The 24,340-nt window shown below is 40.1% G+C and overlaps 1 protein-coding gene across 12 annotated transcripts in view; it reads right to left on the bottom strand.

Moving 5' to 3' along the window:
* The window catches only part of sox6 (SRY-box transcription factor 6), a 129,107-nt gene extending 105,983 nt beyond the window's left edge, over positions 1-23,124 (bottom strand). For 2 of the 12 annotated variants that reach the window (XR_002061999.2, XM_019358271.2), the window contains exons 1-2: positions 20,656-21,107; positions 1,514-1,584 (exon numbers count right to left, since the gene is read on the bottom strand). The gene's annotated coding sequence lies outside the window, so the exon portion shown is untranslated. Of the gene's footprint in view, positions 1-1,513; positions 1,585-20,655; positions 21,113-22,595; positions 22,825-23,023 lie in introns of those variants that run through there. The other 10 variants (XM_019358282.2, XM_025906124.1, XM_025906122.1 and 7 more) reach the window with 10 other exon arrangements.
* Between the last annotated feature and the right edge of the window lie 1,216 nt (positions 23,125-24,340).

The raw sequence follows: 24,340 nt of genomic DNA, 5'->3' as shown, positions 1-24,340 counted from the left end.
AGTGCCTGCAAGTACTGAGAGCTTCTAATAACACTGACTGATTAATTAGATGATCTACAGCCATACAAAGCACAACCTGGCTGTCTCGACAATGCTAACAGGCAGCCACAGAGATAGATCGCTGGTAGGCAGGTGCGCGTTCATCTGAGCAGAAGGCACGTGCGTGGTGTGAAATGGTGTGATTAAACAATGGTAAATGGCCATGAACTTTGAATTCATAGCGACATTTCCGAGCTGTTATTGAAGAGCTTTCCAGCCACATTAATATGACTCCCATGATATCTCCAACTGACATTTGGAGGAAAAGAATAATAAAAACTTAGTTCCTCTCCTTTATTTGTTTAATATCTAAGATACACTTTTATTAGAAAATGTGCACGAGCAGCAGCTGCACAAAGGTTGTTAAAGTAATATCATATTGATGCAGAAAAAGAACTGTAGTGTTTCTGTTATTTTAAGCAAAATGCCACATTTCATAGAAACGGTCTTACTATATTGCTTTGAAAAATTTCACATAAACCAGTTTTAAATTGATATTTCGGTTTACAAGCAGAGTTATACAATGCTTGATCTGTGACTCTGACGTGCTTTAAACATAGACCCGATACTGCTTTGGTATAAATGATAGCGCCCCTTTGGTACTTTGAGGATTAGCACTTATTTGTTATATATGTATTACAGGATTAGCCATCATAATCTCATCCTCTTCTTTAACATCTCAGAGATCGTTAACAAGAATCGTTAATGGAACGTAAGTCAGCGCATTATCGTGTTATAATAGGACAGAAGAAAAGTTACGTTATTTCCAATAATTTTAATTTAATTAGAAGAAACTGCATCCCTGTTAAAGAAAAATAGGCTGTTATACATAGTGGCGCAGCAGTGACGGCAACCAGTATTGTGCAAATGTTGACATTTATGGAAATTAAAACCTCTTCTATATGTATATTTGTACAATTTCAGGAACTGCAGTCAAGATTAGAATTAAATTTAGACATAAAATATATAAATATGTTTACAAAATGTATAAACCTGCAATATTACTGTGAATTTGCTTTTAGCTAATGGTATTTTAGATTTTATATCTTTGACTAGCAATACCCACGCAAAGGTTTGTGTGTGTGTGTGTGTGTGTAGCTCATATAGTCTTTAATATTTTCATTCATTAGCAGAAAACCAGATTTAACCGTAAACCTGCAAAGCCCACGCAAAAAACTGTACTATAAGACACAAAAGCACAAAACAATAGTGGTGAAAAAGCTGTGAAAAAAATACAAAATTCTGACTAACCACAAAATTAACTGAAGGAATATATGATGCAAGAAAAAAATAAGTGTGGAAAGGTGTGTCAGTAACTTTGGCCCTATATAACTGTCTAATTGTGCATACATTGTGTGCCTATCCAATTGTCCACTTCATTTAATGCAGGTGTTCAGTGTGGGTGAAAGACAGCAGGGGTGTATGAGACATGTGTGCAAGACAGAAACAGCTGAAGGGGCAAATTGATACTTACAAAAACTGAAAGACTCAATCCCCAGCTTCCAGCGATCACTGGTTGGTTGATTTTGAATTCATGTAAATAACCTGCAATATAATAAAGACAAAAAAAACATAGAAAAAACCTATTAAGTTGTGTCTTTGTATGCAAAATATTGCATAAGTTAAAGGCAATTCGTAATATAAAATCAGCATGGGTCTTAGATAGCTCTATTTACCTACATTAGAACAAACAGAGACCGAACAAGAGGAAGAAAATTGGGACCATATTGACTGTTGGCTCAGGGTCAGAGTTTCCACAGCTGAGTTAAAACAGCTTTGTTAGTGTCTGACCTCCACTCTTGACAGCTGTTACCAATAGGAATCAGTCTTAGACGATGTTTAAAATCTACTTCTCTGCTACCTCATTATTCTGTCTTCAAGTCCGCAGATTCCACTAATCAACAGTTTTCGTGTTCAGCAATTGTTTTATTTAATGTAGCTTTCTTTCATCAAGCATTGGCTGCTAATGATTTATTTAGGGGCCGTGCTCAGCTAGTTTCAGCATCATGCTGAAGTGCTGCAACTTAAGAGCTCTGTTAGAAACTCTAGTGTAGAATAAGTGCACAGATTCAGGGGTCAGAGCCAACTCAAACTTAAATGTACCCACAGTTTAGAAGTAATAATTACAGAGCGAAAACAATTCAGTGATCAGAGCATATACTTTGGGAGATGAAAAAGCTCCAAGCTCATTCATGCTCATTTTCTCACATTATCTTGTTTTTAACAATAAGCCAAGATCTCATTACCAGCTTATTTATACAATTAGTCTGCCTCAACACCGCCAATTAAACAAGGCCAAGGGTTTTTTGAGGTCACGCTTAACTGATCTGTCACTAATTTGCTCTACAGCACCTCAGTCTTCTATTGCTGGGGCCAATAAGCCACCATCAACAAGACAGGATAAATATACTGACTACTGCTGCATTGTTGTCAGAGCACAGTACAGTCTGCTGCGTGGGAGGCTGGAGGGCTAGTAGAATGAGACAGATAAAGGCAAGAGTCGCAGACAGGTCTGAATGTGGTAGCCTTGAGGCTGGATGTGACAATGGGAGAGAGGGGACCCAGGTGACCCCAGCTGAATGGAAAGCTGTAACATACGGCAATGTACTGCTGCCACCATGATGAAAATCAATTTTCCTCAGAGAAAAATCCTTTTCGCATTATAACAAGGCCTGTTTTTGATTATTATGATATAAATAATGATGTAAGGGTTCATGTGACAGAAAAATATCCGTGAGGAATTCAGTTAAGTGACGACAAACTCAAGAAACGGTATTCTTGTTATGGCCTTATATGAATTACACCTCTGATTTCGAAGCCTACTCCTGCCTTTTAAATGCTGCTTCACTATTTCACTGCTGTGAACTATGCTCCAGCTGCAAACACCCACTCTTGTCCCCACATATACACAGGAATAAGTTATATTTGAAGCTATTCAGTATAATACCATCCCTGCCTGCTGGATAAACCACATATTTCATGGATGGTAATTCAATAAACAGTTTGTCTTTCTTTCCATTTGTCATCTGACTATAGGCTGAATTCCTGTTGCCTCTAAATAAAAGAGGGCTCTACTAATTACACAGAGTAGATATTAACAAACCTTTGAATTCATAATTTGATGTTAATTGAGAACAATGGGGTAAATAATACATGGGGAGCTGAGTTCTTTATTCATTGGTTATTTAAGATAATTATTTGTGTGAGAGGGGGAAAAAATTTATAATTGCAAATAATGAGTGAACCCAAATGATATTATAATGAAGCCAGTGTAGCAATCCCTGTGGTGTAATAAGAGTCGTGTCAACTGGCCTATTGTAGAGGCACGTAACAGCTCTTTTCCTGCTGTGAATTACACCTACAGGCAGGAAACATAAAACAGGCACCCTCCATTTCTAATTACAAGATCACAGACTTACTATGTACAATTTTAGTCAAACTCAAACTCAAATTTATTACTCACACCACGTTTTTATGAACTTTCAATACATTTAACTGTTTATTTTAAATAAACAGTTACATTGCGAGAAAGATGCACAGTAAATTAGACCTTTCTGGACAACAATTTAAGGCTTAAAGCAAAACACAAAGACTGTTTTTCTGTTTAGAAATTTCACTGTAATGAAAATACTGGAGGTTTAGCTGACAGTTTAGCTCTCAGTTTAGCAAACAGAGTGATGCAGCTAACATTGGAAGGCATGAGCACAGAGAAATCTTTTTCAAGGAGTGGCCTTTTCTCCATGTTCGGTTTGACAGAGCTACCACAGACACACACACACACACACACACACACACACACACACACACACACACACACACAAGAAAATATGCACATACACTTATGTTACATTGAAAGTTTTTATATGAAAAGAAACAGCAATAAATTATGGTATATTTTTCCAGCACTGACATTTGCCAGCAACACACAAACACATATTTCAGAGTCTAAACAGCTGATGTGAAGCAAAACCGAGGACGGTCCCTGATCCTACATTTTCTGTAAGTCAGGAGTACGCATTTGCTCTGAACGCAACACGTTCAATTTCCAAGGTTAACCTATTAACACCGAAACCTGCCACTAGAAACTACCTCTGAGTCTTTGTACTGCGTTACACATCGCATGTACTGCACGACTGCTAAAATTAGGATTTGAGGTCAAGCCTCTTATGTGCTGTGGAGGAACGCAGTTTTACTACCACAAGTCAGAAAGATTCACTTTTAAATCAACTGAACCTTTAAATTCGAGACATGTGTTTATGTATGGCGAAGGTTAAGCTTAATTTAATTTCCCCTATCCATAACAGAGAGCTGTGTCTTTTAAACCGTCATGTGACAGTGGCTCAGCATCAATAGAAAACACCACCACAACTATATACAGCAGAGGATACCAAAGAGGTTTTGTGTTTCATGTGCCTCTGTTAACTGTATATTGCAGTAATGCTATGTATGCACATGTTATATGTGCACATATGTGCATTTCACCTTCCTGTAGCTGTGTGTGGATATGCATGAGCAAGCCAAAACTTCTACTTTAACTTCTGTCTGGAATTCATCCAGATCTACAACATGTTAAAAAAAAAAATATCCTCCCAATCCTCCGTTCCAAATCCTTACTCTCCTCTGCGTCCAAACACACTAAAGTAGGAATTCTGCAGAGTTAGTTATTTTGACAATAGAGGTAATCTATGCCATCAGCAGGCTGCTCCCTACCTGGATGCACTGTGGTTATCTCTGCAAATGCAGCAGCCACACAGTCAGTCAGACTGGGGACTGCATGGGGGAGTTTGGGATGCATTGGGGTGAGGCTATAACAGTAGCTATCCCAGGGGAAAATGGGGAAATGGGAGGAAGGGGAGGGTTGAGTGTCGAAGGCAAAGGTGTGATCAAAGAAGAACATCCTGGCTCAGAAAAGGCTGAAATAGTAATTGAACACAATTGAGCACGATTGTCTATTAAATCCACTTCCATAAAGTCCATTCTATATGTACTGTAGCATCTGCGAAATATGAAACAGCAGTGCGTAATCTCCACAGACGAGAGGACATTACTCGTCAGGAAACACCTAAAGCTCAGTTCATTCACTTCCTGCAGCTGTGATACGCTTCATGCAGAAAAAATAAAAAGCCTGCCGCTGTGATGTCAGAAAGACAAAGAGTATTTCCGCAAGCGATCTATCATGTCATTGAGTAATTTGGTGTTGAAAACATGGCCGGTCACATGCCAACAGCTGTTTCATGCTCCAGCACACCACACAACTGTCACAACCGTACAAATCTCTCTTTTCTCTCTCTTTATCATTACCCTCCGTCTCTCTCAGACTTGCCCTTTTCGACGTGGGGTCGATCCCGTTTCTGATGCTGAACTTACAGCAGACTAGACACTCACAAAATGTCTAGCACCAGCGCGTCAAGAATGACAACCAGAGTGTCACTCCAGTTAAAACATCTTTGTCGAGTGTGAAACAGTGACCAGTATTTTGGCAGAGCTGAAATGCAGTAATGTCAGATAAAACTAGGGGAGAAAAAAAAAAAATCGCTCTCAAGCAACAGCTATTCTACCCAGAGGTTGTTAAAAGTAATGCTCTGATACAGATACAGTGCTGTGGCTGAACGAGGCTTTCATGTGCTGCTTGGCAAATACATTATCTGTCATTTCCTCGGCGTCAAATAACAAGAATAAAAGTCTATTTACTGAGCAACTGGGTTGAGGCAGGGTGAAGGGAGAGAAACGACCAGCAAGTAAAATGTTTTCCTCCGCGGTGGACGGCATTCAGTCCCCAGTGCTCCAAACATGCGGGCGTGCAACCTATCAATTCTCTTTGATTTTCTTTCACATATTCTTTACTCCAAAGACTGTAAAGACAGAACAACACAGAATAGCCTTGTCTTTTTGCACACTGATTAGGCCTCTTTTCTTAACTTCTGAAATACCCATTTTTTCCCTGCCCCCCCCTCCCTTTCTTTGTTCTCTGCCTTTCGTATTCGGTGTGGAGTTTTTGTTTTCGTGTATGTTGGGGGGCAGGGGCATGAAAACAAGTCTCTCTCTCTTTCTCTCCCAGGTAATGTGTTTATTTTCCTAGGTCCCATCTTCTAGTTTACTGCGTGGTGGTGTTTCTCCCCTCTTATCGCCTGGGCCTCGCGGGGCACTTTAGCCCCTCAAATCCTGTTCACCACATACTGGTTTTAGAATCTGTGAAATGAGTGCTAGAGAAGCGTGGCCACAATGTCTGCCTGTGTTGCTACTGGACTCAAATGGGCTTGGTGCTTTTTTTTTGTCCAGGGAGATGCATAAATGGAAGTTTTTAACACCTCAAAGGAGGCTGGGCCTTTGTGGAGCCACACTAGAGAAGCCTGCCAGTCTCCTGAGGAGGCAGACACACTGAGTGCTGCAGGACAAAGAGCTAGAGGAGCAGAATCAGCAGGGGCATCACTCTGCTTTGGGTACCAGACACACACACACACACACACACACACACACACACACATGTACACCCACATATATGGTTGCACTTACATACAGTACATAGCACACATGTGAACACTTCCACTCACACAAATATAACAAAGGGTGGAATGATTTGTATCTGAACTGCCTGTAAAGAAAAAAAAAACGATCCAAAGAAAATAGATATTTTAACAATTACTGCATATTTAAAATCTGAGAAATTAACCAGCAAATTCTTCTCACACCTGCAGTGCAACCTAGTTCCAGATAGAAAAGCAAACAGCCGCTGGCAATAACAATATTATGAAAAGATATGAATATAAATACTGTATTTCCACTAGTTAAAATCCGCATACAGTGCTAACTGTAAATAGATTCATATGATTGTACAAACAGACACAATAAAAATATACAACCATCACACCATTTCCTACTTATTGATTTCAGCTCCACTGTTTGAAAATAACTTCCTCATTTCCATCCCAATTTTCCTTATTGAAATTCTTTTTTATTCCCCGAGTACAGCCAAACAGCTGGCATTTACAATCAGTCTTTATGCTGTTTAGATGCCTACAATAAGCATTTAGATGCAAATATCTCTGCCTTGTACAAAGGACTTGCAACTTCTGTCAGAAGCAACATAATCAACCTGCAATTGTCTCCTGGCTCCAAGTGGTTTCCAGTGACAAGGCCTAAGCCGTAAGCATCTGTATTCAAATGATTCCCTATTTCAGGCACAGTTTAGTGTGGATATTTTCCAGCAGTACTGCACTGAAAATCAATCACATGGTGAATTAAACCAGAAAGGAAACAACTGATCCATAAATGATCAGGTTACAACAAGGCATTGGTGTCCACAAATTATTCAGTGTTCTCCTTGTTCGAGGAGAAGCAGGGATGCACTATTTGATTGTGGTTTTTTTCCACTGATGACTTGTGTTACTATCGCACATTTTCGATTGGCAAAAGGAGGCTTAAGCTGACAAATGACTGCTTTAGTAGTAAGACTGGAACAATATAGGCGGACTACTTTAAGTAAGGGCAGGCGGGACACCTTTTCAGCATGATGCAGGTAAAAAAGAAAAATTGGGAAGGAATAACCTCTGTTTATTAATTATTAACACAAAGCAACATTTTACATCATAGAGACCTTCCAAAACTTTCTTTTAGTCTTTACACTTTGGTTACTGAACCAACTGAATGATAGAAATAAAGCTAAGGAGATGCACAGCACTTAATTTAATGTAGAAAAAAATACCTAAAACCTGAATAAGATTTAAAGGTCATGTAAATAAATAACGAAGCCTTTAAGTGTACGCCGCCGTGCAGTAAATCTGATCAGGGCACGCGCTTTGCATTGACTTTATTGCCTCCATACAGTCATTTCAACAATTAACATTATAACCTCTGTTTTTATTTACAGTTGCAGAGGTCATGTTGTTTTTGCTTTCTTTTTTTTTTAAACCCACAATTAATAACAGCATTTGCAAATGCAAATGCAGCCCATTTAGGAGGAGGAAAAATGATCAGTTTGAGAATATTTCTGCCTTCTTAATCTTCTAAAGAGGGAAATGATTTAAAAGGAGGACACAAATCTCCAGTGACATGGCAGGAGCTGTAGGGCAACCACCCACCCACCCCACCACCACCACCCCTTTTTTCATTCTCCCTTTCTCATCTCACTCATGTCTACCTCTTGCCCCCATCCCCATTTCTTTCTCCTCCTTATTTACCTCTCCCCCCCTTGTGGCATGAAGGGGTAGAAGGGCCAGGAGTCAGTGACAGGGGACTGAGAGCAGGGCTCCACTTGGCTTGTCCCCTCAGAGGAAACAAATGTAGTGTTTGAGCCACTGATCACTGGTATAATTGAGTTTAACACTCCTTTTCTGGATTAAAAAAGGGCCTTTGAAATGAAAGGTCAAATTACCTCTACAGTCAGGCAATAAATAAGTCAAACAAGGTAAGCGGTTCCTGCCAGCATATGTTAGTGGCAAATTTAATTAGTGAAAAAACAGGAAGCTCTTCCATTCTACACTGAATTATAAAAAGGCAGTGTCAGTCCCAGTTGTGCGGCGGCGAAATAGAAATATATACATTATCGCCTATCAATGAATTTTATCGCTTTTTTAAAAAAAATTGCACGCAAAATCCATTTAGTTCACACTATCTGCGCAATTGCATGAACACACGAACACCTTATGATTATACGATTACACGATTATGCGCATAACCAAATTACACGTGGAAAATAATTGAGTCTGGATAAGATCCTTAGTTAGATTTGTTCTTCGCACTTGCATGATTTTTTTTTCCCTATTATGTAAAACATCCTATAGGTCCATTGTTCATTGATTGCAGCACAAAGAAAGGAAATGGGCATAACGTAAGGTTGCAGTCTGGACTAGAAGCAAGCAAGGCACAGAACAAGAGGGGGAGAGAGAGAGAGAGAGAGACACACTACTCCTCTACACCCAACTAGCTACAATGTGGCCTTTGTGACATAATGCCCTCTGCACAGCAGATTGTGGAAAATAATCCAGAATTTACTGGTTTACATATCCAGCAATAACAACTGACATCACAACCTGTACCATATATTCCATGCTTCTGGACACTTTTCACATTTACTGCAGAATGAGGGGGGTAAGAAAAACATTGTCAGGCAGTTATTCCCATCATGTCCTGGGAGCCCATTACAGCATGGCACAAGCAGTGGTAAAACTGAGAAAGTCAGCAAGCTGAGGCTACATGCAGGCAGAGGGCTGGGGAGCACTTAGGCTCACAGTACAAACCTACTACACACTGTTAACTGCTGGAGAAAGATGTAGTTCAAACAAACACTTGGCACCTACAGATTATGTGTGTTTAAATTCTGGTAGCCATTAGGACTTAGGTTTTCAGTTCGAGTGGTTAGCTTCTGTGTGCTGCCCTCAACGTCAGGACAGGCACCTTGCAAAGCTCCTAAAAAAGAACAATGAGCAGGAGATAGAGCCTCTTTTAATTATCTCTCCAGACTTTGCCCAGTCCTGATTGTTGAAAGCGCGACAGGTGGGTCGCATAAAAAAAAGAAGTTTCTACTAACACATGCTTCTCATTACTTTGCTTCTCAAGAAAAACTGACATTTCTCCAACCAAAAGAGAGAGGGTCCTCCATGGCCACCGCTCACCGCAAACTACTTTTCAAGTGTACCTTACATTATATATGAGTATACATTTTGAAGCTTGCACGCTTTAAACATTCCAGAGAAGGGGGAGGGAGGGGAATGTAAACATATTAAATTGCATGTCCAAACGTGGAATATGTGCTGCAAGCTAAGTATGATCTATTTAATAAAAGAAAAACACTTTTCGGGATTCTTTTTCATTTAAACACAACTAGATTTCAATTGAATGAGCCGAGCACACTTGCAGACTGGTTTTCACAAACCTTTAGAAATTTGAGTTTTAAATGTGGACTGAATAAAACATAATAACATAAATAAATGTGCTAAAATACGTGACTTCCATCCATCTAAAAAAAAAAGAAAAGAGCCACAGCTCTAAAATTTCAATATTCGGACTGCAAAAATAATATTTCCAAGGAACAGCCACGAAAAGAGTGTGTGTAAGTGTGTGCAAAGGCACACGTGCTCGTCTGCGTGTCAGTATATACATGTGTGTGCATGCCTGCTCTCCACAACAGCCCTGCAAACGTGGTTTTGGGCAAACGGTAAAATGTTGAAATTGGAAAAAATATTAGCCTTCTTTCTCTTGAATAGTAGAGAGATAAGCACCCTTTAGCAATGAAGCCAGTGGAGTTTAAGCTTATTATGAATACCTCTCGGAGCGCAGAAGCATGTACTGTAGAAATCAAAGGGAGTAATAGGCAGGTAAGCCAGTGTCATTTTAAGGAGGAAGTCAGTTGTGAAATTGTAAAATCGCAAGGCCCTGCTGACAATCTCCTGCCCTCAGAACACTCCCATAAATGATTTCTAATGGCAGTGGCTATCACATATTTGAAAAAGTTAGAAGTTTGTGAGGCGAAAAGAAAGAAAATCCAATGCTAATCTCTCCATTGATGGAGACTAATAATAATAAGACCATTTATCTCTTTGATTAAACAGCGCATACTCTGAAGCTCGCAAGAATGTGTGATTCTTTGCGAGTGCTCTAAGCTTCCCAAAGTAGACCCCGCTTTGCAGAACATTCCTTATGGTTTCAAGTTCAATTGGCTGTGAAAGTCCACTCATACATGCTGCACCAAAATCATAAAAAAGCCCTTGTTCATGTTTTGTTTTGAACAATGTTTGTGAGATGTGAGCTACTCAGCGTGCACATATAGTTTTTTTTTAAAGGAGAAGATCAGCTGTTTTTGGTATCGTATTCATTGGTGCATTTTTACCTAATAGCTTAAGTTGCAAAGCTCCTCTGCTGAGATCTGTTGTAAAGATGATACCATAACATGACTGCTCTGAGGCACCATGGACTCTTTAGTGCTTAGATATTCTACAAAGGCTCACACACAGACACACACACACATAAAACACCCACAGGCTAATACATACTATGTTTTTTCTCCTCTGAATATTCATCCATGTTTCCACATCATCTGCAGGTCTCCTAATCACAGTCACTTCCCCTTTAATCACAGAGCTCTAATTAGGTCCTAATAAACCATTTTGCCATCCTCTTGGAGCGCCTCTGTGTCACTCACACATCAAACCATGAAATACTATATTAAGGGGCTGTCAAGCTCAAAGGAAAGCTCCTCCAGCAGCAGTGATACAGATACTGCAGGCACACCCTCTTACACTAATTGAAATTATCGAAAGCTCTGCTTACATGTGACACTTGGCCATGTCTGAAACCATAGGCTGAAGTACAGCCGGCAAAAGCATGACGGTTGTGCCAGCGCTGAGGCTCTACTGGTTTCTCTGATGTCGGATAATTGTTTAAACCTGAGTGGATATGGCACAGGGCCTCATGCTGCTTGTTTTGCCAAAAGAGTAAAAAAAAAATGTTCTCACTAGCACTTTGCTCCTCTGTTTCTTCTATTCTGACTCAGTCCAGAATGGGCTTCAAGGAAAGCCTCATGATTCCATGTTCATCTTGGAGAACCAGTGTTGGGGACGATGATCACTGACCACAAGTTGATAATGATGACTGTTTAATTAGAAGCCTTTCTTTGGCCTGGCCACAACCCAAACTCCTCCACCCTGCAGATGGTAACCAATAAATTTAGCTTTGCTGAAGATGAGGAGGAACATTGTACCTCCCTAATCTACCCCACCCCTAACCAAGGACACAAAGCCTTTCTCTTCACTAACACAAAAAAACACTCAACCGTAGCTATGCTGAAGAAGTCTAATAGTCTGTGTACACATACACCTAAGTCAAGCGGTGGTGTTTTCACAGGCTGTCAAGTTTCATTTTTATATATTCTTCTTAATTCACCTTTTTAGGAGCGTTTTCTTTTCCTGGTCAATATAAAGTTTGTCATTTGTTTGTGCAATATTCTTTTTTCGTAACTGAAGCATAATTGCATTTTTACGGTAATGTTTAGGAAATACAAACAAGTACTTGGTTACAGACGTGTAAAAAGCTGCTCACTGCAAATACATTAGGGCTATGTTTGGAAAGCTGAAGCCTCTTTAGGGGTTTGCAAAAATACTGCGACCATCTCAGCATGAAACGTCAACTTGAATATCACTGGGTCCAAACTCCAGCTACCACAGAAGACTTTACGTGCCTGACCATCCACCCTGACCTCCTCCGTATGAGCTGACGTACAAGAACATAATCCTCCAAACGACATTTGACAGCGAACGTAAACTGCAGCTGCAAATTAGTCACATATTGTAGTGTGTAGAAGGTGGACTTGAATATGGTGCAATAATGGAGCAAAAAGCAGAATGCGTGTTTTTTTTTAAAGCTGTCTATTTTACACACCATCCTGTCTTGTGGAAAAAAAGATTAACTGTTGACATTCTTTCCCGTCCAATCCCTCTCCGTCCCTGCCCACCACCTGCCAATCATCTTGCTTCACACGGGCCTCCTCCCAGAGATTTCTACAATCGTATGCCTGGCAGAAACACCACTCTGTGTTTTGTATGTGTGCGTATATTGTATGTGGGCGGGTGGCGTGTGCCAGAGTGGCTATCCCGTAAGATTTTCAAAGACGCTCATGGGAAACTTTCTGCATGGGCCAAACCCCAGTCTTTCTCTGTCATTTCAGCAGATTTCTCTTTTTTTAGTACCATTCATGAAACAGGAGATTGTCACAGATGGTACTCTCTCTGATTTTATTCTTCGAGCTCTGAGTTGCCTTTTTTTTTTTGGCCTTCATTGCTAGAGCTGCACTTTGCTTATAAATGTACAGCTGAGCCAATCAGAGGTTTCTTGTGCAATTTAAGAGTGGGTAAAATGTTTCCACTGCCTCCAACAGTTGTTTCTAAAGTATGAATGTTAACTCATGGATCTTCAAAAGAACAAGCAGATGGTTGTTAATTCAAATTTGGTTTAAGCTGAAAGTTCATATTTTCCAGCATTAGTGTTTCTGTTATGGTTCTATAACAGCACAAGTTGTCAGAGTGATGGATAAAATTATTTCCAGTCATTTGGCAACAAATAAAAGCTGCTTCTCTGATGCTACAAAGACATATACTCGCAGACTCAAATTAGGACACTAAATGTTATCAATCACCTCGAAAATGTAACATTTTCCCTGTGAAAAATTGACCAACTGTGGGTCAGGACAAAAATCCATTTCTTGGACTGAAGAAGACCAAGTTTAATCTCAACGTCAGAGGGGTCTGGGGCGACGTGAATACCAACATCATTATTTGTCCAGAGTTTTAGTCTCAGAAATTCTCAGAAAATCTACTCTTAGCTCATCTTTTTACCAACAGTGCCTAAACACTGGGAGAGAGGGGATAACAAAGACAGACATACAGAGCGGGAGAAAGACAGAGACCAAGAGAAGATTGTGGTCGAGTCTGCTGAAGCCATTTTCTCATAATGCACATTAAGAGCACAGATTTGTAACACATCCAAGTTAGTGTATAAAGAAATTATTCAGAAAGGAAACAAAAGACCTGGGCAAGAAGAGATGCTATGGTTAAACAAATCAGAACTTTAGCCACAAGACCCTTTCCATTTATTCCCCCACCCTCCCTCTTTGTCACTTTGATTTATTTTTGGCTTTGTACATTAGTGTTTTCCTCGGGAGAAGCTGTTGGGAATATGATTTCTGGCCCAGTACATCCTTTTCTTTTCCATAACTTCCTCGCCTGGTTTAGATGTCACTGTAGCTGCTCCATGATGCAAGTGGTTGATCAGGGTTTGTTTCCACCCAAGAGGGACAACACACAATATGTGGAGAGCTTAAAAATTTAGCAGCAGCAAAGAGTTTTTATATAGCATATAGTTTTTATAAAAGGCTTGCCTTTTAAAAAATAATGAACTCTACAGGTGGCATTTATGTAATAACACATTAAAGGCTTTGCAGTCTTTGTTATAGCATTTACTGTGCGCACACAATTATGAATCACGCATATCAGCTAGCGTTCTGCTTTGTGAGTCCAAGTTGGAGATTATGACAAAAGTGATCATTATTTTCACTTAGCTTCAGTGCACAGTAAAAAAAAAAAAAACAATATAGATGTGCATATATGCATTAATGCTATGTACAAGCAAGCAGGCAAATGTGCACACAGAAACAATCGTGTGCTCAAAAAAAATTGCTCCCGGTATCCTTAATGCTCCACCGTAGAATAATGAAGCCAAATCGGCTGGCTTAGATGCAACTGTGAGGCATATTTTACATCTCATGTCAGATCAAGCTGGCAGATGCCAAGCCGAGCTATTAAACTCCACCAATTGGATAATGCCTAATTGTTCGGCTTTAAAGGACCGTGGAGACCTGCTTAACTTGAATACAAAAATAACTACTGCCTCAGAGAATATAGAGTGCATAAAACATTGTAAAAAACATTAATACTTGATTAAATTGGATAAATGATTTCGGTCCTAAATGCTGAATGGCTTGATGCATTCTTACAGCGTGGGTATTCATGACAAATGAGAAATTCAAATATGTGCGATATGCCATATTTGCACAGCTTCTCCCTTATTAGATAGCGAGGTTTTTATGGCATTCCCTCACATTATATTTACACGAAAACCCCCGGTGTCACAGCTGCCCGTGCTGGCTCAAGTTATTTTCATGGAGTGTTTTAATGCTTCCTCCAAGGCAGCAGCTTGCCCATGGGATGGCCTGATCCGCACACAATGGGAGGAATCACAAGGAAAAGGCTTGTTGTGATGCTTTTGTGTGTAAGCAGCGCAAAAGCCCACATTACACTAATCTCTTTTCCCTTGTTCACTTACAAGACACAATCTCAGGTCTTCAGAGCTTCTCCAATTCTAACAGGGCAGAAACCACTTGGGGCAAAAGATCACAGCTTCTTCTTCTTTTTTTGATTAGTCCCAGTATGCTGGAGCAAGGTCACTAATACGCACGCACACACATACGCAGACCATATATCTGTCTATCTGTTAAAAGCACATGCGCTGACAAATAAGCACTTTTTCCTCTGCGGCTGAAATTAAAGTTTAGCACGACCGCAGTCAGTGAAAGCTGCTGGTGAGTCAAAATAATAATTAATGCACGACTCTTTCAGACTGTAGCTAACAAAATGGTTGCCACAAAAACAGGGAGAAAGAAACTTTTTTTTAATACCCAAACTGCAGCACACACAAAAAAAAAAAAGACACGAGGGCGACACAAATGTTTGTTTAAAATTCAGTTTCAACCACCTGCACTCTTTTTGCACAACCTGACAGTTCTCAGTCTTGGTCTGTATGCCGTTTGTGCAAGTGTACTAATGCCTGTGCCCCTATTCCCATGTGTGTGTGTGTGTGTGTGTGAGGGAGAGTGAGAGTGAGAGAGAGAGAGAGAGAGTGCGCGTGGTGCCTGTGTGTGTGTGTGTGCATGTGCGTGTGTGCGCAGGGACTCCAAAATCCACCACATTTTAATTACTGCCCGGCTGCACTGTGTTCCTCTTTGATATGGAAATAGAGGCAACCATCTTCACACAGCCACTGTACAAATCTTCATGTGATTCATAAAAAACAATGAGCCGGGCTAATTCCTCCACCTGATTACAGTCCCAGACCTGTGTCAGAGAAATGCGGCCACCAACGCCCTTCCAATTAATTCTACATATTAATGGGTGATTTAAAAAAAAAAAAAATCAACAAAGGCTACTTACCATAGCCTAGACTGTTGCATTTTGAAGTCAAACTTAATTATGCACAACTATGCTATGGACTGAAAGAAAATGTCCAATTATTTTGAGAAAAACATATTCGGTGGGAGAGTGAATGATGCAGATCAAAATGGGCCACTTACATTACTTGTGCAATTATACAGTTCCTGTGATGATACACATATTTAGGTTTTATTTTTATTATATTTAATCTGTAATCTTGTAATGTCAGCAATACCGTTCACTTACAGCAGCCAGGGGGACACTGAGATCTAACAGAGCAGAGGGAAAAACCGCTGCTGCCTTTGTTGAGATTCAGTAAGTGTTGGCGCACAAATGTGTTAGTAGTAAAAAATAAACAAATTAATAAGAAATAGCACACAATAAAGTTGAATCTTTGACATTAAAGGAACCTGTGTTCTTGAAAAAAGCACAATATTAAAAAAAACCCTCTCTCATTCAGATTGAGGCAATGTAACAGCCAAAGCTGGGCGAAATTTAAAATGAGGAACCTTAAGATGCCTTTTGAAACAGCTGGTGTACTACACTCGCTCGCATCTATCTGCCTGGCTCCACATTATCACAGCTTTTCATTTAAGAGGCTGACTTGATGGAGGTGATGCCCCACTGTCCGCTCTTTCTGGCTCCACTGACCCTTGATAGCATCGGTATTTTTGCCTGTGAGAGCTGACAATTTTCCAAACAGTGAAGAGCCATAATTAATTTAGTGACATTAATTAGTGGCGTGTTACTAAGTTGTCAAGAACTCGTTGTTGAAGGGTAAAATTGCCAAAAGAAAATGCTATGGCACCGCTTCTTATCATTGTTGGAAGATTGTGCAGCAAATTAGATAACACTTAGAAAGACAGATGTCACAACACGTGCTGCCACATTCATTAACTCCTGCGGTCCTTCAACAGTCCCCCGCCTCGCCTCAAACTTTACCAGGCCTGCTGTTCTTTACCTCCTCTTATCCTGTTTATCATTAGGTCCTAGCTACCGCCACAAACACGGGGAGACTAGTACCTGTACGCCCCTCAACCACCTTTTGCCTCTATAGCTTCCCCTTTCCCAGACCACAGTCTACTCTTGACCTGTCGCTTGGAATAAAATGGCTGTTTTTTTGCAACACTCCCCCCCCCCCCCAAAAAAACAGTACAAATGGAAAGACAAGTGTCCAAAGTCCCAGTGATGATATGTGTGTTGAGAGAAATGTAGTGACTTTTTGGGTTTTGACATTTCAAATCACAGTCAACAGTAGTTTTATCTGTTACAAGAGTAAAGCCATTCTTGCAGAGTGTCCACATGTATGCAGGCATGCCAAGGTATAAAGCCCCCCGCCCTCCTCTCTCTCTCTCTCTCCCTCTCTCTCTCTCTCACACACACACACACACACACTGGATAAATAACATAATAGCACAACAAAAACAATTGAAAAGAAATGGAAAATTAAAGAACTCGAGCCGAGTGGAGCCACCTCATTACAAACCCGACTTTTTCATGAAATAATTTGCTCATACACTCATACACACATTGTTATCGTCATTCACGACACTGCACAGTTTACATGTGGCAAAATATTATTTGCATCCCGAATAAAGAGATATGCCGCTGCGAGTGCATTTTATTTTCCTTGTGCGCGTATCAAATCAGCTTATCGTGAGCGGAATTGGTTGTAATATCATTAAAGAATTCAGTTTGGCAAGGGAACACACTCCGAGTGAGACTGTTTGCAGAAGAGCAAGGCCGTAAAACGAAACCTACACACACCAGCACCTTCATTTGCATGAGCGTGTGGCTTGGAGTTAAATAACAGGTTTTTAAGCATTAAAATAAAATAACACGGGTAAGATATATCATCACTGAGACGGGGACTTTTTCTTTTTTTCCCCCCTTTACAGTTATGTCAAATGTACCCTCTGCGTTAACAGAATCAACCGTTAATAATCAGATAATCACATATATGAGCAAGACATTAATATTCACAGCATCACATGAAGCACATTTCTTTCAGCGCCCCTTTTCTCGCCCTCCTTCCCTCTCACTCACTCCCATCTTTTTCTTTGATCCCACCAATTGCTGGCTCAAGAGCTTTAAATTATAATAATAATAATAAAAAAAAATCCTACCTGTGTATGAGGGCAGTTAAAGGCAAGATTTGAGGTTTATTCAGTTTGTGGTTTTTAGTCTGAACTCGTTTTAAAATGGCCTCATGATTTCTCTTCCACTCAGTAAAACAAATATAAATTTATAAATATAAAGTCACCATGTCATGCAATACTGGAGACACTGGACATGGACAGAGCAGCAGCTACTGAGGCAAGAGGCTTCCTCCCTTCATGCCAAACTGTAGGTCCTAAAAAACTTTGAACTTACTGGCAGATCAGCGTCAGCGACCCTATATCTTATGCTGAGTCCAGATGGGAAATGTTGCCTTATTTCTCAGTCTTGCAAAAAAGCTCAAGTCTCACCCCAAGATCCAGACGCAGATTAGTCTTTGAAAATACAGGAAAGGTGCAAGGCCAGGCAACATGACATAAGGTTTTATTGCCCTGTATTATGTATCAGAGAAATATACAAAATAAACAGATTAGTTGAGTTTTAATACATTTGTTTCTAATTTCAGTGAAATAAATGCGCACATGCCAGTGGCAGTATTGATTAAAAAAGAAATACAGTGAATATTTCAAGGGGATCACACTGCCAAAATCAGTTACACTTCACATTTCTTCGAGTATAATGCACATTTGAGCTGCATGTACCAATTGTACAGGACCGTATAAAGTAAGAAGGTCATTAATTAAGTTGCCGGTAGTTCTCATGTGGAAAAATAAGTGAGAAAGGTTCAATAAAAGCCAGCGCGGCTTGCATCAAAGAGCTCTAATGCCGCTTTTCACTCTTCCCTCTCTCGCTCTTTTGCTGAGCGACACGCTGAGCTGCACAAGCCGTCAGAGACAAACTCTTATAGAGACAGAGCCGAGTGTCCCTGTATAGCAATCAGGACAATGTGCTGAATGGGCAGTCTAATTATAAATGTGCCATTTAGACTTGCATTTGGTCTCCAGAACCGGCTTACCTTATGAGGAAACGTGCGTAAACAGCCACAGTAAGAGCAACTGTTCAAAACAAAATGCCACACGGACTAAAAACTTTTACTTGGGCGGAGGAGCGGACTACCGAGTGTTCTTATCACTGTGGCAAAAATAATAATAGTAATGCGCGGGCTATCTGGGTTTGAGGACTTAAAAGAAAAAAAGGGGGGGGGGATGCCGGAGTTAATTACAGTCTCATTAATTAGCCACAGGTGTGTCGTTTGTGTGGACGAAAAATGCACGTGCTCGGTGCTGAATACACAGAAGGAGAGGAAGAAGAAAAAGAAGGAAAAAAACGGGTTTAAACTGTTGTCATAGTGGATTCCCGTCTTATTAAAATGTTATTAGAAGTCCCGCAGTAGCCTCAGAGTGCTGTTTTTTTTATTTATATATACTCAGGGAGTGTGTCTAATTTTGGAAAACGTCTTAAAATGAGGGGGCACTCTACACCCGCTGCTGCCGAAATTAATGATCTTGGAGTGATATTTTAGGAAATCCGCAATTTATCATAAACCTGCTAAATCAATTGACGTGCGTGTAAAAATAAATATTTCCTCAATGAGCAGTGTGTCTGAAATTTAAGTGCTTTTTAGTGTCCTAAAATATGACCAAAATCTGGCGTCTAAAAATATCTAAACAAGCATTTTATACTGGAAGGCCTTACTATTAATTGCTGGAACTGTCTTGCGGCAACAAACACGTAAAAGGCGAGAAAACAACCCCTAATGGACACATGTACAGTTCTCACAATGGAACTTCTGTTCCGTTTATCCCGGGAGCGAGGAGCTTCAGATATTTCGGCTTAAATGGAAAACTGTCTGTTCGAGTACATCTTCTCTAAATGGACAAGCCCCGCGATTGTTGAATTTAATTTATGGCTTATGCATTCTTTTGGGGTCAATTCCCCTGACCCCCGCAGAAAGTTAAGGAAGAGCAAATTCCCAGGCTGCACGGCTTCAAGAAACTCCGAGGTTTCGGACAGGAAGAAAAAAAAAGAGGGGTGGGGGTCTGATAACTTCAGGCAACAAAGGTTCTGGATGCACGAGGGTATAATGAGACATAAGCGAAAGGTTCAAATAAACTTGTCTACCTCACATGTGGACAGGAACCTACCGGGGCGCACGTCACTGTCAATGAACGGTACCGCTCTGTGGACAGAAGGGAAACTGCCACCAGCAGAACAAAGTTACAGGGCGCTGTAAACACGCACAGAACACCGCAACCAACCCTCAAACATTTAATAGCTGATTAAGAATCAACACTCGGTAACGATAGATAGTTGAAACGTTATCGGTGGCAGCGGTCGGGGTTAGTCTAAGCGCTGCAGATTGCACCGTGCAGCCTGAGTCCGCCCGCACGCTCCCCGCTGCTGAAATGGAGAAGAAAAAGAAGATGATTTCAAAGCTCCGAGCGATGAATCGGGCTGCCGCAGAGTTTACTTGTGATAAAGTTCAGTTAAACGCGCTTTTTACGAATTACGAGGTCACCAGAGCCACTTCCAACCAGCTCTTCACGCGCCACTCTCGTCTCGCGTGTAGACTTGGCTTGTTTGGGGTGAAAGCGACGCACCAGACAGTCTCAGTGATTAAAGTTTGACAGTCATTCTCCGAGTCTCAAAATGTACTGACTCGAGAAAGCTTTGCACACAGTTTACTTTGTAAAAAAATAAAATAAAAAATAATAATAGTAGTTTTAAAGCAAAACGCGTGCAAGGTTGTGCGATCGCTCGCGCTGACAGCGCGCTCGCCTTTAAGGAATCAGCAATTAAACACAAGGTGGAAATATAAGGAGAAGGAGGCATGTTGGAAAAGTAGAGAAAACGTGTTGTTTACCTTGTTGGTGTGAGCCGTGCTGATGATTGCCTACTTTTGTGTCCTTCCCCGTGCGCAAAGAACAGCAACTAGTCTCGGCTATACTTTACTGAAAATGATCACCGAGCTATCTGTTGAGCGAAAACTTAAGTCTGCTCACTCGGGGCCATAGGAGGGGATCCCGTCCACTCTCTGTGAAGTTCAGTTGTACAAAACTACAAGTACCTTTTGTTAACCGTCTATCTGGTCTTTATCTCCCTCTCTCACACACTCAGACAAGAGAAGACGATGGCTAGAGCTGCTGTCAATCTTGGCAATCAATGCGCGCAGCCATGTCGCAAGTATTCAAAGCATTTCCCGTCGTGCAACATCAGAAAGTGAGTGGCCAGGGCATTGATCTGAGGAAGGCAAAGAGGCAGGACTCCCCCTCCTCCTCCCAGACAAGAGATACGGGAGAGAGAGAGAGAGCGAGAGAGAGAGAGAGAGAGAGAGAGAGGTGGCGAAATAAAAGTGGAGACAGGGAGGATGGCTGTTAGCCTACTGCCCGCTTTTAGTAAGTTTAATAAGCTTACTTAAATTAACACCACTTACAAGCTACACAACAACTGAAAAGTTAAGGGCGACCTTTCCACCCCAGAGTTTTTCTTCAGTGACACTTTTTTTTTCATTTGTCTCGGTAGGAAACGAGTAATTCAGCGACCCCTCCCACTTCAGTCAAAGTTTATTATTACTATTACTATTGTTTCTTAAGAGGAAAATGCGGTCATCAGTGAGTATAGGTGACAAGATCGGGTAAGCGATAGGCTGTTTTTTTTTTTGTTGTTGTTTTACTTAAGTTTTGTGATACAACAGCATGTATTTATGTGAATTACATCACCGTTTAAAATATAGCAGCATTAGATTCGGTGTTCTTTATGGCTTGTCACGGTGTCCTATACGCCTAGTTTTCATTTTCACACCATCCAGAAGGCTGCAGCTTCTTCTTCCTCTTCAGATTATTTCTAATTTAATTGACCGAGTCTCACATTATGCATTTTAGATTTTTTTTTGTGTAGATTTAAAAGAATAGTATTTATTTATGTATTTCATCATACGCGCATTTCTTGCCAGTCAATTAAGTAAATACAAGTATTGTCACGATATATACTTACTGGAACATAAGTGAATTATTACATTTTATAAAAACGTGTCAAAAAATAAAAGACTTGTCGGTGGCAGTCTTACTGTTTAAATTTACACACTAATTTCAGAATTTTGATATACATGTATATATTATTTTGTAAATAATTAAAAACAAACACACACAAATTTATATATTGACCAGTATAACGTTAGAAAATAATGGAAAATTGTTCCCAGCGTTACATTTAAGTTTTACTTTCATAAACGACATTTTACTGTAGTTTTGGTGTATTTGTTGTTAAGTTTTAACACAGAAACTAAAAATAAAATAACCATTATGTACCATCAGTACGTTAACGCAGAGCTATTGATTAGCAGGTTAGACTGGATACAGCTGAAATACAAAACACCTCATTTTTTAAACAGATTCAACAAACGTAAGTTGACATCTGACATTAAGGCAAAAATCCAGCTACTGGGACCTTACAGGCAGACCCTCACTTGCAATAACAGAAGATTTTACTGAGAGGAATTTATCTGTCATGAACAGAGCATATGTTTTAGATAATCAGCTGGGTTTGGATGAGGCCCACAGCTATCATTCAAAAAAGGAATCTCGGTAGAAACGTGCACATATTAAAAAAATAAATTAAATTAAAAAAGAGGAGAGAGAGATCTGACAGGAAAGTTGTAGCTTTGAAAAAACATCAGCAACATTTTTTGACCAGCAGAAAATACAAATAATAATCATAATCATAATAATAATATTAATAAAAGGTAGAAGTCCGTTGGTTAACATGCCATAAGTGTCACATAATAGAAATGAGAAAGTTACTTACAAAGACAGGAGACAGCAGGAGAAAATTCTGATTGTTAACTGCAGAATGACATGAGCTGAGCTGAAAGAAGGAGGGGAAGCAGAGGAAGAGAGAGAGAGAGTGACAGAGGAGAGAGAGAGAGAGGGAGGGAGAGAAAGAGGGAGAGAGAGAGAATACACCAGCACAACTTCGCGACAGATGCGAGTCCTGAGCGTCTCACTTTCTCTTTCTTGCTGTTCCAGGTGAAGCAAAACACACCAACACCACATCTACATCAAAGACCTTCAAAATCCTCCTGCGCGCGTTACAATGCACACACTGCACGCTTTTCTCCACTGAACTTCTACAACACTGATAGCCTGCAAGTTAAGTATTAACTTTTTTTTTTCTGGCAGTGTGCGAAGTGTCAAAGTTTACATTTAGCTACGAATAAAGAAAGAAAGACTTACCTTTAACACTGAAACTTTTCTACTGTGACACTTTTAACCTGAGCGCCTCTTCTAAAGCTACAACGATCTGATGCACATCACCAAATTTAATAAAAATCATACAGAGTAAAAAGCTTTGCACCATAAAATAGCATATGATCCTATAACAGTCTGACACCGTGTTTTTCCGGATGCATACATGATGATTCTGTTGTTGCTGCTGTTAGTGTACCTTCTTTAAGGAGCGGAGTTTTTTCTTTCACCGCTTGCACTTGAACGTGTGTTGGATGTGTCTCATGCGCCACCTTTTGGTCACTGTGTGAATCTCACCTGCAAGAAAAAAAAATCTCTATAAAGAGAGACAATCAGTGCATTTAGGAAAAACACCTTTATTTTATTTATTGATCTTTGTTTTTAAAGTTGGACGTTCAATTTTTATTTGGTTAACATTGACCAAACGGCAATAAGGAGTGCAATTACCACTGGTTTCCATTGTTGCTGCTTCAAAAGTGACAGTGTGAGTAGGGTTAAAAGGAAAAAAAAGGTGCAAAACAATATGAGTCATTACATTTGTTTAACGTGTATTTATTTCCAGACTTTGCTCTGTTCAGTGACAGATGATTGTGCAGCTGAACAGGTGCCCGCAAGTGCCAGATAGTTCTCTAAATACAAATATAGGCTATTTTTACAGAGGTGACTGTAATGGCTTCCTCTTTATAGCTCAGATGGTAGTGCGCGAAGCCTGCGTGAAGAGCAAAAGACAGTCCAACTTGTTGGGGGGTAAGGCAGACACATTTGCATACCCTGTGAGTCTTTGATGCATCTTGAAATTCAAGTCTAGCCCATAAATATTTGAAAAGGAGAGTGCATGAAAATCAACATTTTTGTTACATTAAATTAACATGTGTTCTTCTCCTGTTCTGCATGGTTAATTAGAGAACACCATTCAGTCAGTGAGTGAGGATTGGGGGGGGGGGCTGCTTTGATTACACTGCAACCAGAGCAGGTTTCAAAGGTGTGCAGCTGATTCATGCTTAGGAATACAGTCATTAGTATCTCAATGAGGAGCCATAATTATCTAAATTCCAAAAGAAGATTTTAAAAGTTCTACTTTAAACCTTTTAGTTTTTATTCTGTGGCAGTTTAGGTGTCTGTCTCTGGACATGGGATCTCCTTTGACACATACAAGTTTGTTTTAACCCCATATTTATGAGCAGTGCACAGACAATAAGTGCTTGTTGCAGTTATACGTAGATACTCAGCAATTTTAAGCATTTGTTGATGTCCTGTTTAATATCTGATTATGACCGGTGTATAAATGGGTAATATTTGCTTGAT

This window comes from Oreochromis niloticus, linkage group LG1, assembly GCF_001858045.2.
Source record: "Oreochromis niloticus isolate F11D_XX linkage group LG1, O_niloticus_UMD_NMBU, whole genome shotgun sequence".
Classification (NCBI taxonomy): domain Eukaryota; kingdom Metazoa; phylum Chordata; class Actinopteri; order Cichliformes; family Cichlidae; genus Oreochromis; species Oreochromis niloticus.
Note: the sequence above shows the minus strand (reverse complement) of the source record. Positions and strands in the feature narration are given on the sequence as shown.